Genomic DNA, 17,973 nt, shown 5'->3' with positions numbered 1-17,973 from the left:
TCTCTCTCTCTCTCTCTCTCTCTCTCTCTCTCTCTCTCTTTTTCTTGGAGGAGAAGTTAGGGCAATTGGGGTTAAGTGACTTGCCCAAGGTCACATGGTGAGTAAGTATTAATGTCTGAGGCTGAATTTGAACTCAGGTCCTCCTGACTTCAGGGCTGGTGCTCTATTCACTGTGCCACCTAGCTGCCCCTGTAACTATCTTTCTATTTGTTTAATTCTGTTTTTTTAAGGTGTTCCTTTCCTCAGTATTTTTATGCCTCTTTTACCAAGTTTTTAACTCACTTTTCATAATTTTTCCCATCACTCTCATTTCTTTTCATACTTTTTCTTCTACTACTTATAGCTTTTTCTTTAATTGTTCCATGAATTCTTCTTGGGTTTCTGTCTAATTAGCAATTTTCTTTGAGACTTTGGTTATAGTTATTTTCACATTGCTTCTGAGTTTATCTTGGTCTTCCTTGCCACTGTGGTAGCATTTTATGGTCAAGTTCTTTTTTGTTTGTTTGTTTTTTGCTCATTTTTCAGACCATTTCTTGACTTTGAACGTTATGTTAAAAGTGGTCTTTTCTCACGTGAAGCTGGGAAGGCACTATGCCAAGCTTTAGGCTTTTTCCTGTTGCTGTGTTCAGAGCGAGTTCTGAAGGTTGGCAAGTTTTTGGTGATTACAACATGGTGTGATTTAGAGAGTCACTGCTTTCCTGGTCAGCACTCCGATCTTTACCTTGGAAGGGACCCTGTTAACTGTAGCTGCCACACTAGCATTCCTCTCTGCTTTGGAACTGTGACCAGGGCCCCTGCTCCCTTCTGACCAATCAAAAGTGTTCCTCTCCACCCTGGAATTGTAACCCAGAACTGCATATGGGCAATAGAGTTGCCAATCAGTGCCACTAAACACAGTGTGCATTAAAGGTCCCCTCTAATCACTTTCTGAACAGCTGTCTGATCACCTTACCATCTCTGGAGTGAGAGCTCCCAAAGCTTCTGCTGCTGCCTCATTTGCCTCTGAGGTCCACCTGTGCTGCTAGTACTGTTGTTATGTGCACTCCATGTCACAGACCTCTTCTGCAACCTCCTAACTTGTCTTAGAATGGAAAAATGTCTCACTCTGACCTTTTATTGGCTCTGTTACTCCGAAATGCAATTGAGGCATTGTTTAACGCTATTTGGAGGGGAATGTTGGGAAGTCTGACTGGGTTCTGCTTCTAATGAACTATCTTAGTTCCCTCAATCCTCTTTGTATGCTCAAGATGGTATTGCAATCGTAATTAGTAGAGGGTAAAGAGGGAAATAAATGTTTGTTAAACAATTGTATATGCTAGACATTGCTCTAGGTGCTTTATAAAATGATATATAAATATATCATTTTATTCTCACAGTAGCCCTGGGAGGTAGGTGCTATTCTTATTCTCATTTTACAGTTGAGGAAACTGAGGCTGATACAGATTAAGAGTCTTATTCAATATATATAACTACTTAGTGTCTGAAACTTGATTTGAATTCAAGTTTTCTTGACTTTAGGAACTAGTAAACATTTAATGGATTTTTGTTGATTAATTGACAATATATTGCTAGTGCCAGAAACTGTGAATTACCACTCCCTTCCCCATGGTTTACTCTCAGCTGCAAGAACTTTTCAAGGTCTTCCATTGTGTAGCATCATTACTTCTTTTCTTTTTTAGTTCAATTTTAGTTCATTTTTTTTGTTCAACATTGATGAAGAATAGGGGAAAACATAGAAGTAAATAGAACAACTGTCTGAACAAATTCAAGCAGCTAGGTGGCATAATAGAAAGAATGCTGGACCTAGAGTCAGGTAAGTTCAAATCTGGTCTCAAACACTTACTAGTTGTGTGACTCTGAGTAAGTTACTTAACTTCTGTTTACTTCAGTTTTCTCATATCTCAAATGGGTATAAAAGTAGAAGTTACCTTAATGTTACTGTGACTATCAAATGAGATTTGCAAGATTTCATCTTGCAAAATAATAAGTTTCTGTAGATGATAAGTCCAGGAAAGTTGGCAAATGGAAAACACATCCATTTTTCAGTTTAAAAAATGTTGAAAAAGAAAAATTAAAAGTCACATGTACTGTCTTTTGCAATCATTACAACAGATGTTTTTTCTTAACTTTTTTTTAACTTGGAAAGTACTATGGGAGCATTATTTCTTATGAAATGAATAATGAGTCAAAAAGAAATGAATCAATAAAAATTGAAAATAAATAATTAAATCAGTTTTTAAAAAGAAAGATTGAGAAGAATGAGCCACTAAATTTGGGTAGATGGAATTAGTTAACTGGTAGAAGCCTAGTGTGTAACTAAGAAGGACCAGCTCTAGTGGGCACCACAGTCATGAGTCAGACTAGCCAAGGAACAGCAAGATAGGGAATGATTTCTAGGGCACAATACCAAAAGAAAGAAGAAATCTCCAAAGACAAACTTTGTCTACTTAACCATTTTGCCTGTGGCTGTCTCTGATTCTAGTCACATTCCTGGCTGTTCTGTCAGCCGAGATTACTTTGACACAAAGAAATAAGACATATCCTCATAGTCAGTCATCATATAACCAAGCCTACACTAAGCCTAAATGTTTGCCCAGGGGGCTGAAAAAAAAATGGGCTTCTTACCATGGAAGAAGAGCTGACAGAAAGCAGCTTCCCAGAGTTCAATCTTTATCATTCTGTCCAATCATGCTAGGCCGTGTCTGGATGTTTATCAGTCATATCTATTTTGCGACAGCAGGAGTGAATGAGCTGATATATTGATGTAAAGTGTAACTAAAAAGTCATGTTAGATATCCTTAAATGTCTTATAGAAATAGGTATCAATACAAATAGAAGTATTTTGTTGTTGTTTGATTGTTTCAGTCATGTCCCACCAGATAGAGATTTGTTTAGCTATTAAAACCTAATATTTCACAAATCATCCCAATTCAGTAAAGTTGCTTCCTTTAAGCTCTTCTACCATTTCACAAACATAACTCCTGGCTCAGTGTAGCGGCAAGCACCCCAAGCGTCTTCAGGGTTTGCTGCCAACACAGGTTCTTAGATCTGCTTTGATAAAGGAAAGCAACTCAAAAAGGGTTAACAAGCTTACTTTAATCAGTCAAACATGTATCATTTACCTAGTTCAGGGGAAAAAGATCAGCACCCCGAACTTCAGAATACACAGGCAGAATTATCAAGTCAGAGAAACAGATCAAGTAGACAGATTTCCAAACTGTCCAACCATTACATCCATACCAAACAACATCTGGGTTTCAAAGCCAGGGGGCTCTGGACAACGGCTAGCCCAGAGTTTCATCAAATCACAGAACACTTCTCAAAGTGAGCCCCCAAAACAAAGCTACACATCAGGGCTTATATAGCCTTCTCCTGGCTCAGAGAATGTAACAACCTTATTGACTCACTGGCCAATCAAGAATTATCTACTGAAAAACAAGCCTCCCACCCCAGGCTCCAGGTGCACTTTAGCCTAGGAGCAGGGAAGATCTTAAAAATTTACATTCCCATTACACTCAGTAAGACTACAAGGCCTTCATTGATTATCACACTGGGGTGGCATTTGTTCTTTTAGTGGTTTAACCCAACAACTTTAGTCCTTATTTCTATTAAAAGGATTTCCTAGAATGTGACCACCCATTTTCAGCACTGCTCCTAGCAGCTTTCTATCTTTTGTTAAGAGAGGAAAAAAAAACCCCAAAGCTGATCTGCTACATTTCAATATAACAAAGACCAGACACAAAGGTAAGTAATTTTAAAAAATCACTGAGGTGATTTGTTAGGGGGTATTCTAACTTTAAGGTTTAGCTAATGATTATATCAAAAGTCTGAAAACTTAAAATCTTAGTCTATTTATAAGTCTTTGGGTGGCTCTAAATTACTAATTTTATTGCTTTTTGGTTGATTTTCCTTCTGTAATTATGGGAAGGATAAAAATGATGTGTCTAGGTTTGAGGAGAGTCTCAATTAGTTTTGAAATTCATGGTAATATAGTGCATCAAATCAATTGTCATACTATCCATGTGATCTTGGGTAATTCACTTAAACTCTATTCACCTCAGTTTCTTCATCTAGGAGATCAGCATAGTACCTACCTCCTAGAGTGTTGTGAGTAACAAATGAGACAATATTTGTAAAACATTTAGAGTATGCTTGGCATATAGTAAGCACTATATAAATGGTAACTCTTTCTACTACTACTACCACCAGAACATGGATAAAAAACCTATTTAATTATACACTTTTCTTAGAGGGCCTTTTTAAAAGGACTGGATTGGAAATCTTTCTTCCTAATACCAACAGAGAGTCAGTCTAAGAAGAGGGATGATGCCATCAGAATACTAGATAACTTTTCTAGAATACCAGATGATCTTTTCCCACTCCAGAATGTATCTCAGTTTCTAGAAGCTTCAGTCTCAAACTACAAAGGGTCTCATAAAGAAATATTTTTATGTATAGAATGGTTTTACATAAATATACATATTTGTGTCTAATGTAATGGTAGCCATCTGTAGGGTGGGGGGGATAGAAGAATAAAAGGAAAAAGAAAATTTACATAATAACTTCATTATATATTTAAAAGGAGAAGTAAGTTGTACATAATAGATTTGTAGTTTTTCTCTGTTCTGACTGCATTATAAAAATTATTTCTTACATTCAGAATAATATAAAATTAACAAAAAAAGAAATGCTCTTTTGATTTCTTCTAGTTATGCCACTAATGGGAGCTAGGTGGCAGAATACATAGAGTGCCAGACCGGGAGTCAGGAAGACTCATCTTCTTGAGTTCAAATGCAGCACTTACTAGCTATGTGACCCAGGGCAAGTCACTTAACCCTGTATGCCTCAGTTTCTTCATCTGTAAAATGATCTGGAAAAGGAAATGGCAAACCACTTCAGTATCTTTGCCAAGAAAACTCCAAATGAGGTCACAACAAATTGGATGTGATTGAAAAAAAAAAGACTAAAATGGCTCCAACAGACTACTTGATACTGTTTGCACCATTCGGTGCACTGTGTGATAATCAGCTTAAGTTATATGGCAGAAATGAGAATAAGTGAAGAGTAAGTCTTATTCTGATTTTTTCTTTTGTTTGGAAGTTTCTTTGTAAAACCAAACAAAACAAGAAATGTTCCACCCATGTAGCACTGATCTTGAAATTATCTCCATCAGAGTGAGTTCAGAAAACCATGACATATGACATAACTGGAGCTGACAAAGCCAAGAGAGAGTCCAGGCAAGATTGGAAATTGGCAGTTTATTTGTCTTTGTTAACTTGCCACCTCTCCAGTCAGCTTATTTTATCCCTCTCATTTTTTTTTCATTTCCTTCCCACTGGAGTTCCCTTCCATATTTTGTCTCATTCTTGCTCTTAGCTATTACCCAGTGTACCAGCAAGCACCCCAAGCATCCTCAGGGTGGCTGCCCATACAGGTTCTTGGATCTGCTTTGATAAAGGAAAGCAACTCAAAATGGGTTAACAAGCTTACTTTAATCAGTCAAACATATCGTTTACCTTGTTCAGGGGAAAAAAGTCAGCACCCTGAACTTCAAAGTATACAGGCAAAATTATCAAGACAGAAACAGATCAAGTAGACAGCTTTCCAAACTGTCCAGCCATTACGTCCATACCTAATCAACATCTGGCTTTCAACATCTGGGTTTTTCAAAGCCGGGGGGCTCTGGACAATGGCTTCCCAGAATCCAGATCAAATCACAGAACACTTCTCAAAGTGAGCCCCCAAAACAAAGCTACACATCAGGGCTTATATAGGCTTCTCCTGGCTCAGAGAATGTAACAACCTTTTGGACCCATTGGCAAATCAAAAAGTATCTACTGAAAAACAAGCCTCCTACCCCAGGCTCCAGGTGCACTTTAGCCTAGGGGCAGGGAAGATCTTTAAATTTGCATTCCCATTACACCCAGTCTCTGCTACTACTCTAGTATTAAAAGTATTAATAATAATTGCATTTATATAGCGCTTAAAATTTGCAAAGCACTTAATATATTATCTTATTTGGCTCTCACACAACTCTGTGAGGTAGGTGCTATTGTCACCCTCATTGTTTTAAAATGAAGAAACAGAAAGAGATCACAGAGACTTGTCTAGGGTTACACAGTTCATCAGTGTCTGAGATAGGATTTGAACTCTTGACTTCCTGAGTATATGGCTCTGTCTAGTGATCTGATTATCTATCTATCTATCTATCTATCTATCTATCTATCTATCTATCTATCTATCTATCTATCTATCTATCTGTCTGTCTGTCTGTCTGTCTGTCTGTCTGTCTGTCTGTCTGTCTTTCTGTCTGTCTGTCTAACATCTATATAGTTATCTATTGACAGACAATATAGATACAAATATAGATATAGATAGCATTACCCAGCTTCCTCTAGTAAACTTGAGGTATAAGTTTCTAGGAGTAGTATTCTTTGATGGTTGCCATTTCTGGCTCCCTGACAGCGTGGATTACACTGTAAATTCCTTTGGAGCACAGAAATGTTTTTATTTAAAAAATTTTTTTTTGTAAATCTTTCTTTGTATCACTAGCACTTAACACAGTGCCTGGAACATAATAGGTGCTAAATAAATGCTTATTTATAACAATCTGCCTTCATCCAGTGAACCTTCCCAAATGCTCTACAGGTTATCACTAACAGGGATTACTTAGGAACTGTGGGTGTTTCAAATTAGACCACTGCTCAGGACCTCAGCTTATCTGGTAACATCTTGGCCTATGGGAAGCTCACCTCTTCTTTCTGTGAATGAGAATCTCACTGATGTTAAGGGTATGAATTAATAAATACTTAGCACATTTCCTTTGAAAGGTTGCCAAACCTTACACTAGCCTATCCTAATTTGCAATAGTGAATAATAAAAATGATTCCGTTTTGGAAAAAATAAGCAATTGAATAAGGTAACTCATATTTATGGTCTTAGAAACGAAACAACAGTAACCAATAATGTTATGTAGTCCAAGGAAATAACCATAAAGACATTAATATTTGAAAACATATCATTCATGATTTATGAATACTATATTTGATAATTCTATGCATATTTAAGTGCATGCTGATAAATCTAGCAACATGATAGAGGGAAAATCATATTACAGATGAAAGTGAACATCATGTCGGGTCAGTACACATTCTGAGGATTTATTCACATAGATATGAGATTCATTCCATTCCTGGAATCCCATTCTAGACTCTATAATAGCTACAGAGAGGTATCAAATGCATTTACTTTAATCACACGAAACGGCATTGCTGCATTTTTTTTATAGTTACTGTTATTAACTTTCACCAATGTTCTGTCTTGCCTTTAGAGACTACAGCTATTATATTTAGGTCAGACAAGTGTGTTGTATCCATAGTGCTCTGAAAGCAAATACAGAGTGTTGATGGTAATAACCTAATGTTAAAAGAACACCTCTCCTGGACCACACATTTTCTGTTATATATAAGATAAAACACACATCTAAGCCTGAGAGTCTATATTTGGGTTCCTATATTCTCATTTTCCCTCTAGTAAATGTACTTAGAACAATATTCATTTGTGTATGCGTTTATCATTAGTAACAATAATAATACCAGACATTTATGCAGCACTTTAAAGTTTGCATAACAATTTGTAAACTATCTTATTTGAGACTCTCAACAGACCCATGAGGAAGATAGTATGGCCGTTATCACCCTCATTTTATAAAAGAGAAAAGCCAGGCTAAGAAGCCGAGTGACATACCAATGTTCACACAGCTATCAAATACATGTCATAACCAACACTAAGAATACCTACTATGTGCAAGGTACTTTTAGAGTTACCAAGTTGTAGAAGATTCAATACCTGCCTTAAACTTTAGGGAGCAAACAATCTGGTAGGAGAAATAATGCCCATAACTACAATATAGAGTAGTAGTAGTAGTAGTAGCAGCAGCAATAGTAGTAGTAGCGGTGGTGGTGGTAATGGTAGTGGTAGTGGCGGTAATAGGAGGAGGAGGAGGAGGAGAAGCAGGAGGATGAGGAAGAAGAGGAGTATAGAGACCCAGTGTCATGGGGCAATAATGTGTAGTGAAATTAAGATTCTTGTGCTGGATTGAAACCAATAGCTTAGGACTGATGCACTTGGATGGTTTTAATATATGCCTATAATTTTTACTTCGTGCTTATACAGCTAAGTGAGATTTTTCTTTCACTATATTTCCATTGGCAGTGACAAGACATTTTAATTCATGGAGGAGTCCAGTTCCTTGCACATAGTAGTCATTCAATTTATGGTTGCTAAATGGAAATGGGTTTGTACATTCATAGTTTTTTTTTTACTATATTTAAGAAATTAGATAAGTAATTTCTTTAGTGTATGTAACTCCTAGTAAGAAAGTTTCCTCCACTGAAGCTGGTAAGTACCTTTCTCTGCAACTTACAGTGAGAGAAATTTGCCTTGGTCAATTGTCTAAGATTAAGAGACTTGTCCAGAATTACTCAGCAAGTGTATAGCTCATGTACTATTTAATTTACTCATTTGTTTATTCATTCTACAAGTATTTAGTAAGTTTCTATGTGCCAGGATCTATATTAGGTACTAGAGATAAAGATTTTTTTTTGAAAAGTCCTTACCTTCAATAAGCTTATGTTGCATTGGTACTAAAAAGATATACCCAGAGAATACTAAATAGAAACCATTCAAAAGCCAGAAAGTAATTTATGGCTAGAGAGTACTATCATGTAGGGCAATAAGTGAAGTCTTCCTGAAGGAGGTACCATCTAAACTGTTTTGAAAGAAGCCAGGTATCCCATGAGACAGGGGTGAGGAAGTATAGTATGGGCATTGGGGATAGCCTAGGCAAAGATACCAAGATCAAAGAAAGATCATATATGGCAAAACCAAGTAGGCCAAGTTGGCTAAGATACAGAATGCCTAAAGGAGAGTAATGTAGAATAATTCTGAAAAGATGGACTGGAGACTGATATGAACTGAACTTCACAAATTTCTAATCCAGTCTATGCTTTCTATAAAATAGTATAGGAAAAAATGAATGGAAGATGAGAGATCAGATTATTTTCCGGCTCTTTCCTTCCCAAAGTTCACTAGGTGCTCAACAAAGTCATATCTACCAGACTGAGAAAGAACCCCCTAAAGGTCTGTCTGAATATAGCCTATCTAAAGACTATAGTCAAAATTATCTTCAAGAGAGATATAAAGTCAGTCACAAGGAGGATTGTATTCCAGGCAAAATCTGGTCTCATGTTGCCAAGGTGGAGACTTACAAATCCGATATAAATCTTCCAGCCCCCTTGTATTGTGCTGGGTGAAGAAGGAAAGTCAATGTCTATAGAGCAAGCAGTTAGGGAAGTACCATCAACATAAATTGGAAGGGGACAAGTTGCACAAGCATATCTAGACCTGCTGACTCTGTAGATGATTGACAGCTCAGCCTGCCTTGCTCCCCAGTGCCACCTGCTGCTTGCAAAAGCAATTCCCTGGTAACTGGTACCCTTGACCTAAGTTATTTTCCCAGGCTTGTTCCTCCTGCACACAACTGCCAAGGTAACTTTTCTCAGGTGTGTCACTAGAGTATTTTCTTCAGGTCTCTCAGATTTCTCTATTTACAGTTTCTTTCCATGTCACTCTGTCTCCTTTTAAGGAGTAAGTCTAAGGTTCCAGGTAACTGTGGCACTGTGGAAAGAGTGCAGGATTTGGAGCCAAAGATGTGACTTTGAATTCCACTCTGGCTCTTACTTTGGATGTGATGTTAGGCAAGTCATTGTATTCTCTCTAGGACTCTATTCCTCATCCAAAATGAGAGAGTTAAGCTAGTTGACATCTCAGGCAACTTCCAGCTTTAAATCCTTGACACTGGTCATTAATCAGTGCCAGAAGACTTTATCATTTAGTCAATGAGAACTGATATTGAGAAGGATTCATGCCTCACCTACGGAATTCACAATTTATCTGGGTGACAGAGGGATGGGAAGGATGGTAATTATCCAGGCATTTAGATAATATTTTTTTTTTCAAATGCTTTATTAACTCCTCCTTTACATCATTCATTTCTGCCAGATTTTGAGTTACAAATTTTCTCCCCATTTTTCCCCTACCCACCATCCCAAAATAGCAGTCCCACAGGATATCCCTGCCTCCAATCTGCTCTCTCCCATATTTTCTCCCATACCCCTTTTGACTTTTCCAGTGGATCTCTATGCCCCAGTGCCTGTATATCTTATTTCCCAATTACATGTAAAATAGTATTAATAATAGTATATATATGTGTGTATATATGTTTGATTATTTGATTTTAAAACTTTGAATTCCAGATTCATTCCCTTCCTCCCTTGTCACCCACTCTTACTGGGAAGATAAGCAGTTCAGTATAGGTTGTACATGTGTGGCTAATGCAAAACAATAACATAGTAGATATATTGTAAAAGACTGACTATATTTCCTTTCCTCCCATCCCACCTCCCACTTTGTTCTATTCTCTACTTTGATCCCGTCCCTTTTCAAAAGTGGGTGCTTCCAACTTCCCTTCCCCCCCCCAGCCTGCCCTCCCTTCCATCATCCCCCCCCCACCCCCTTCCCCCCCTACTCTCCTGGAGGGTGAGATACCCTATTTAGTGTGTATTTCATTCCTTCCTCAAGCCAAATTCAATGGGGATAAGGTTCACCCATTCCCTTTTGCCTTCCTATTCTTCCCCTCCATTGAAACCATTTTCCCTTGCCTCTTCTATATGAGATAGTTTACCCCATTCTGTCTCTCCCCATCTCCTCTCATTATATTCCCCTCTCACCTCTTAATTTCACCTTTTAAGTATCATCCCTTCCTGTTAAATTGGTCCTGTGCCCTCTATCTATGTATACCTGTAAACATAAATACACACATTCACATATGTATTCATATGCCCATATACCCTCATATATAGACACACACACAAACATATATATATATATATATATATATGTATATTTCTATTCCCTTCAACCACTGAGAAAAGTTTTATAAGTTACAATTATTGTTTTTCCATGTAGTAATATTAATAGTCCAACTTTGATAAGTTCCTTATGATTTCTTTTCCCTGTTTACCTTCTCATGCTTCTCTTGCTTCTTGTATCTGAATGTCAAATTTTCTATTCAACTCTGATTTTTTCAGTAAGAATGCTTGAAAGTCCTGTATTCCACTGAATGACCATATTTTCCCCTGAAACATGATACTCAGTTTTTCTGGGTACGTGACTCTTGGTTTTAATCCCAGCCCATTTGGCCTCCGGAATATCATATTCCAAGTCCTTTGATCCCTCAGTGTAGAAGCTGCCAGATCCTGGGTTATCCTGATTGTATTTCCACAATATTGAAATTGTTTCTTCCTGGCTGCTTGTAATATTCTCGCATTGATCTGGGAATTCTGGAACCTGGCTATAACATTCCTAGGAGTTTTCTTTTTGGGATCTTTTTCAGAAGGTGATTGGTGAATTCTTTCAACTTCTATTTTGCCCTCTGGTTCTAAAACATCAGGGCAGTTTTCTTTGAGAACTTCCTGGAGGATGACTTCTAGGTTCTTACTTTGATCATGGCTTTCAGGTAGTCCAATAATTTCTAAATTATCTCTCCTGGATCTATTTTCTAGGTCAGTGGTTTTTCCCATGAGATATTTCACTTTGCCTTCTATTCTTTCATTTATTTGGATCTGTTTAACAGCATCTTGGTTTCTCATAAAGTCATTGGCTTCCATTTGCTCCAATCTAGTTCTGAAGCAATGATTTTCCTCATTGAGCTTTTGAGATTCTTTTTCCATCTGGAAATTCAGCGTTTTAAGGCATTCTTCTCCTCATTGCCTTTTAGTGCCTCTTTTGCCATTTGAGTTAGTCTATTTTTTAAGGTGTGATTTTCCTCAGTCAGGCTGTTGATTCTCATTTTGTAATTTTCTTGCATTGTTCTCATTTCTCTTACCAATTTTTCCTCCACTTCTCTTATCTGCTTCTTAAGGTCCTCTATGGCCTGTAACCAGCTTGTATTTTCCTTTGAAGATTTTGGTGCAAGAGTTCTGACTTCATTGTCTTCCTCTTGTTTCATGCTTTGCTCTTTTTTGTCCCCAAAATAGGAGTCTAATGTTGGAATCTTCTGTCAGCTTTGTTTCCTTTGCCTGTTCACGTCGCCCCTCAGTAACTTGACCCCTGGGCTTTTTGCCACAGAAAGACTCTGCCCCCAGACAGGGGAGCTTTTGTCCCAAATGCTGGGGTTTTCTCAGATGCCGGAGGTATTAGATGGGTGCCCTCTCTGAGGTCTCCACACACTCTTGCAAGCTGGACACACACTCCAGGACCTCCACCCTAGACTGCAATCCAGATCCAAGAAGGTTAAAGCAAGAGAGATTACCCCTCAGACTGGTGCTTGGTCTCCCTACACTCTGCAGGCCAGGAGCCGAAACTGCCACGTGGTGCTGGCTGGCTGTGCAGGGTGTCTCAGCGGCTTTTCACCCTGGGGGCAAAAGTCATGCACTCCCACTTACTGGGTCCTAAAGTCCAGACTGCACTGACCTCTCACTTTGTCCTTCGCATCTATGTCTTGATAAATCTGGAAACACCAGCGGCTGGTCAGGCCTGCCCTGGGGCTAAAGCCTCGGGCGCTCGGCTCCCAGAGCACTGCACTGGCCATATTCCTGCCAGCCTGCCAGGCTGTCCTCAGCAGAGGTTAGCTTCTCTGTGTCATTTTGTGGGTTCTGCAGCTCCAAAGTTTGTTTAGAGTCCCTTTTTTAGATTGGGGAAGGTGGAAGCTGGAGCAGCGGGGAGGTCCTGCTTATACTCTGCTATCTTGACCCTGCCCTAGATAATATTTTAGTGATGGTACTCCCTTGATCAATCATGCTTTTATGTACATATATGTTAAAGGATTTTCATCAGCTGCCAACATCTTATGTATCTATCATTTTATTTCTCCCCCACTATCACTTGTATGTTAATGAATGTCCTTACCATGCTAATTCATATCTTACCCATTTCTAATTTCGAACATTTCATTATAATCCTTCTCCCTAGACAGTCCTTGGACTGCCTTCAAGATCCAATTTAAGAATGTTTTCTAGTATTTTTTTTATATCATCCAAGTTCAAGTTGAGAGCACTAAAGATTTCTCCTTTTCTTTGAGTCTCATCATTCCTGTAGGTATGCCTAATTTTATTTTTTAGGTGAGTAATCTCCAAAGTGTGGGGCAGATATATGTTTGTATGTGTATGTGGGGGGGGGGCAGGGAGAGGGATATAATGACACAAGATAAATCAAGGCATGGCCCTATGGTGGTGTGATCAATCAATCAATCAATCAATGAGAGGAAAGACAGTTCACATTCTGCCATCATTGTGATAGCCAATTCTGGGGCTTGTTTACCATACCTATCATCATCTTGAGTCCTCCTATACTCTGCTCACTCCCTCTGCTGGGCAGGATACCAAACTTTTCCCTTATGTTCTGGTTATCAGATCCCTGGGGGATATATAACCTACTATACCTGCTTTGCATAGTAGATATTCAGATGCTATTGGGGACATTTGATCCATTTCCTGCCTTCAGGGTCAATCTTGTCATTATGGAAGGTACCCTAGCTGGTCAGATTCTTTTTTTTAAAGCAATTGGGGTTAAGTAACTTGCTCAAGGTTACAGGGCCAGTTATTTCTGGGTGTGGTGCTAAGTATCTGAGCCAGGATTCAATCCCAGGTCTTCTCAACTCTGGGGCCAGTGCTCTTACTCACTGTGCCACCTGACCACCCCTAGCTGGTCACATTCTATCCCTGACTAGCACTATATCCTTTGTTTTAATTTTGAGTAGGGCAGATTGAATTATATATAATTAGCAGAGACAATTGAATTATGATCTGCAGCACTGGAATTGTTCTATTATCTTTCTCCCAAATCTCTCCACCATTTTCCGAATTCCTCAATTATTGTTGAGGGCAATTTTATCCTTTTAGTCACTAAGTATCAGATCTTGTGTGACATTTTTGGTTCCTCACTTTCCCTCATACCATGTCCATGTAGCTAATGAGTTGGCATAGCTTTTCAGTTCTGTCACTGCCTTTTCCACATTTGTTCCCCCTATTCACATAACTCAGTCCCTCACCACTAGCCAGCTCTATGTCAATAACATCCTAATGAGCCTCCTTGCCCAAAGTCTGGTTCCCTTTCAAATGATTCTCTATAATCCTAGTAAAGTGATTTTCCTAAAGTACAGGTCTGAAGATATTACTTTCCTACTAAATACAATCTAATGGTTTTCTGTTGCACGCGCTTTTTCCCTATTGAATATGCTTTAATCTTTATCTCATCATTTTAATTTCTATTTTTTTGTGTAAGCTTTAAAGCATACATAATATTATGTATCACTGGTATCCCCTGTCTCTGTATCTGTTGGTCTGTCTTATTCACTGTTTGTATGTCTCTTTCTGCCTCTACCTCTTTAATTTACTTATTTTGCATTTACCCAACAAAATTAGAATCTTCTGGAGAGCAGGGTTTACTTTTCTTCTTTTATATCTCTAAAAGCATCTTCTATAAAACTGTGCTTAAATAAATGCTAGATAAGTACTCATTGAATAATCATCAAAATAAGTGTTTTTATCCCCATATTTTTTCCTCAATATTCCCTATACTTAGAGAATCAATTCACAAATTTTGTTACATGTAGAAATTTCCACTTGATAACTACAAACATATAATGGAAACTCATGTAATGTAAATTAGTTTGAAATTTTAAAGTGTTTTAAATGAGAAGTGTAATGTTAGAACAAGCTAATAGACTAGGGTTTAATGTAAATGATGTTTTGGAAATTCATTTAGCTGCAAAATTTGTGACTAGAAGAAATTCTGTTCATATAGCATATATAGACCTCCAATATAGCCTTACTAATGAAAATCACATTTTGGGTAAATGGAGACAGATGGAATGACAAAGCCAATACTACAGAGATCTATGCAAAGTCTGCCTTTTGCTTAAACAATTCTGAAATGAATTGGAGAAAGATTTGGTAGGTATGTGATCTAAATCAAAATTCTAATTCTAAAGAAGACAATAGCAAAGAAATAAAAATAGAATACTCACAAAGCTGCAGAATGTCAGCATGGAAAGGACCTGAGAGACCATCCACTCTAAACCCTTCCTCTTAAAAATTAAGACTAGAGTAGGGGAAACAACTTACTCAAGGCCAAACAGTGATGCAGAGGAAGGAAGGAAAGAAGGAAGAAAGGAGAAAGGAAAGGAAGGAAGGAGGATGGGAAGAAAGGAGGAAGAGAAGGAAGGAACAGACAAGTGAACAAAGGAAGAAGAACTTGGGGAAGGAAGGAGAGAGAAAGGAGGAACAGAGGGAGAAGGAAGGAGGGAGGGAGGGAAAGCAGGAAATAAGGATGGAAGAAGGGAGAAAAGAAGAAAAAAGGGAAGAAAGGAAAAAAGGAAGGAAAGAATGAGGGAATAAGGGAATAAGGAAGGATTCATTAAGCACAAAGCACAAGGCACTGTGCTAAGTGCTTTACAAATATTATTTTATTCTCACAACAACCATGGGAGGTAGCTGCTATTATTATACCCATTTTACAGGTGAGAATACTGAAGGAGACAGAGCTTAAGTGACTTGCCCAAGATCACACAGTTAGTAAGTATCTGAGACTGGATTTGAACTCAAATCTTTTTATTCCAGGTCCAGGTTCTCTATGAACTGCAACACCTTATCTTCTAAAAATCCTACAAATCCCTAAAAATTGTAGGACCAGATTGCTGTTCTACTGATTTGTAGCCCAACGTTCTATTTCTATATAGTTTAAACAGAAATTTTCTAAAAATCAAAGAAGAAAAACTCAAGTGTCATAGAACAAGAAGGACATTCTCTATATTTCTCAAAATTAGTTGGTAGTGGATTTTAAAACAAATGTCCCACTGTTAATGGTTCTTGGGAAGCTAAGCAATATGTAACAACAATAATAGCTAGTATTTATATAGTACTTTGAGATTTGTAAAGCATGATATCTAAGCAGCAAAGACCTTTCTAGTATAAAAAATAATGTCATTACATATGTGTGTGTATGTATGAGTGTGTGCATAGTCTAATATAATTTTTTGTTATTCTACTGAAGAAAAGTCATCTTTCTTTTGTTCTGGTATAGAAGGAATGTAATCAACCATTTATGATTCTTACCATCTTTCTAATATTGTGGCTGCCAATAAAACAAAGAACAAAAACCTCTTCTGAAATAGATATGGAAGTTCTAGGTAAAATGGAAAATTCAATAGGTTCTTAGCTAATGAAGACAAATCTTTAGTATTCCCCAAAGGACTTACTGTAACATTTTAATTGAGTATTCTTTGAATTCCCCTCCCTCTAACAATATTCGCAATATTCAGGTGCAAACCTGCTTCAGTCTTCTTGATCCTAGATGTCATGAGAATAAATTCACAAGACACAGGGTCATGCTTTCAGCTTCTCCAATATTTATTATTTCTTGATTTTTTTATTCAAGGTTATTGCACAATTAGATCTCAGCAAACATTACTAAAGAACCATCCCCATTTTGTTTCTAAAGCTGCTCCTACATACTTGAGGCATCAGTGACACAGGGAACTCCTAAATGAGTGTGCTACCTTTGTAGGTTGACACATTCTCTACAACCTATAGACCTAGAGAATTGTCTAGAGAGTGTAAGTTATTTGATCAGTCACGCAGTCAGTAGGTGTCAGAAGCAGGCATGGAACCTAGGTGTTCCTCATCCCAAGGCAAACATTCTAACATCATGGCATGTTACATCTAAGATGTCTACATAACAGATATGAAATATTCTGCATTTTGTCTTTGGGAGCAGTGGAGTTCTTATTAAGATGTCCTGAATGTCTATTCTCATTTTTAACTGACTCCATAATTTCCACAATCTTAGTCATATTAAAAGGCCCAAATGGCTTTTTTCTTCCTTCATTCTGGCCTCAACTCCCTAATTTGCTCTGCAATTTGTCCATGATTGACTCTGATTAACAGGTATGACAATAGAATCATCATACAGTGGAACTGAGGTCATGTCTATGAAATATGTTATTTAACAGGCTTCCTTCCTGCCCTATTCCTTTATTTTTAGTTTCAGTTTTAAATTCCATATTCACAAAATAATGTGCTACATTTAAACTTTTCTCTTGGTATAAAACTTCAAATGTCAAAAGTAAAAAGACAGAATAGATCATTCAATTTAACACCCTTCTTTAATATATAAACATCTAGGGAAACCACACTAACAACAGGAATTCTCATCCATTCATGAAAACTGGATACTGAAATGTGTTTTTTAAACCACAATTTGAGTCAATACTTCTGTGTAGACAGAAACTAAAATGTATGAAAATGAGTAGACTTTCAAAGATAAGTAGTATCTGGATTTTTTTTGCTCAGAGTTTTCATGGGAAAAAATGCTTACTTTCTAAAGAATATCTAGACCTTGGAATCTTCTGACTCTTCCCTTTCTTTAAACTGTATATCTAGTTACCATGTCCTGCAATTGTTCCTTGAAAATGGTTTTCACATCTGTCTGGTCCTTTCCATTCTCTCTGCCAACATTATAGTCCTGGCTCTCATCACTTCATGCCTAGACTCCTGCAGAAAACTTCTAACCAATATACCTGTTTTCAATCAATCTTACAAGTCCTTGCTAGATAAATTTTCCTAAAATACCAATTTTATCATTTTAATCCCTTGACCAACAACTTCTAATGTCCTTACTTACAACATAAACACTAAAATCCTTTACATGTCATTTCAAGATCTTCATAATGTCCATATGTTTCCAGACTCATCTCTCACCATTCCCAAACAAAACGCTTCCACCGACTGGTTTTCTCATCACTTCCCCAAAGTATCTAGCCCAGTCTAACCCACAAGCTTTTGATTGCCACCCCCCATTGCAATGCCATTTTATTCACTGTTGCCAATCTGGTTTCTACCCATCCTTCAAATG

The sequence above is a fragment of the Petaurus breviceps genome, unplaced genomic scaffold (genome assembly GCF_028583685.1).
Source record: "Petaurus breviceps papuanus isolate PSGF00001 unplaced genomic scaffold, PetGlider_PUasm1.0 79, whole genome shotgun sequence".
Lineage (NCBI taxonomy): Eukaryota > Metazoa > Chordata > Mammalia > Diprotodontia > Petauridae > Petaurus > Petaurus breviceps.
The sequence above is the reverse complement of the archived record's forward strand: the minus strand, read 5'-3'. Positions refer to the sequence as shown.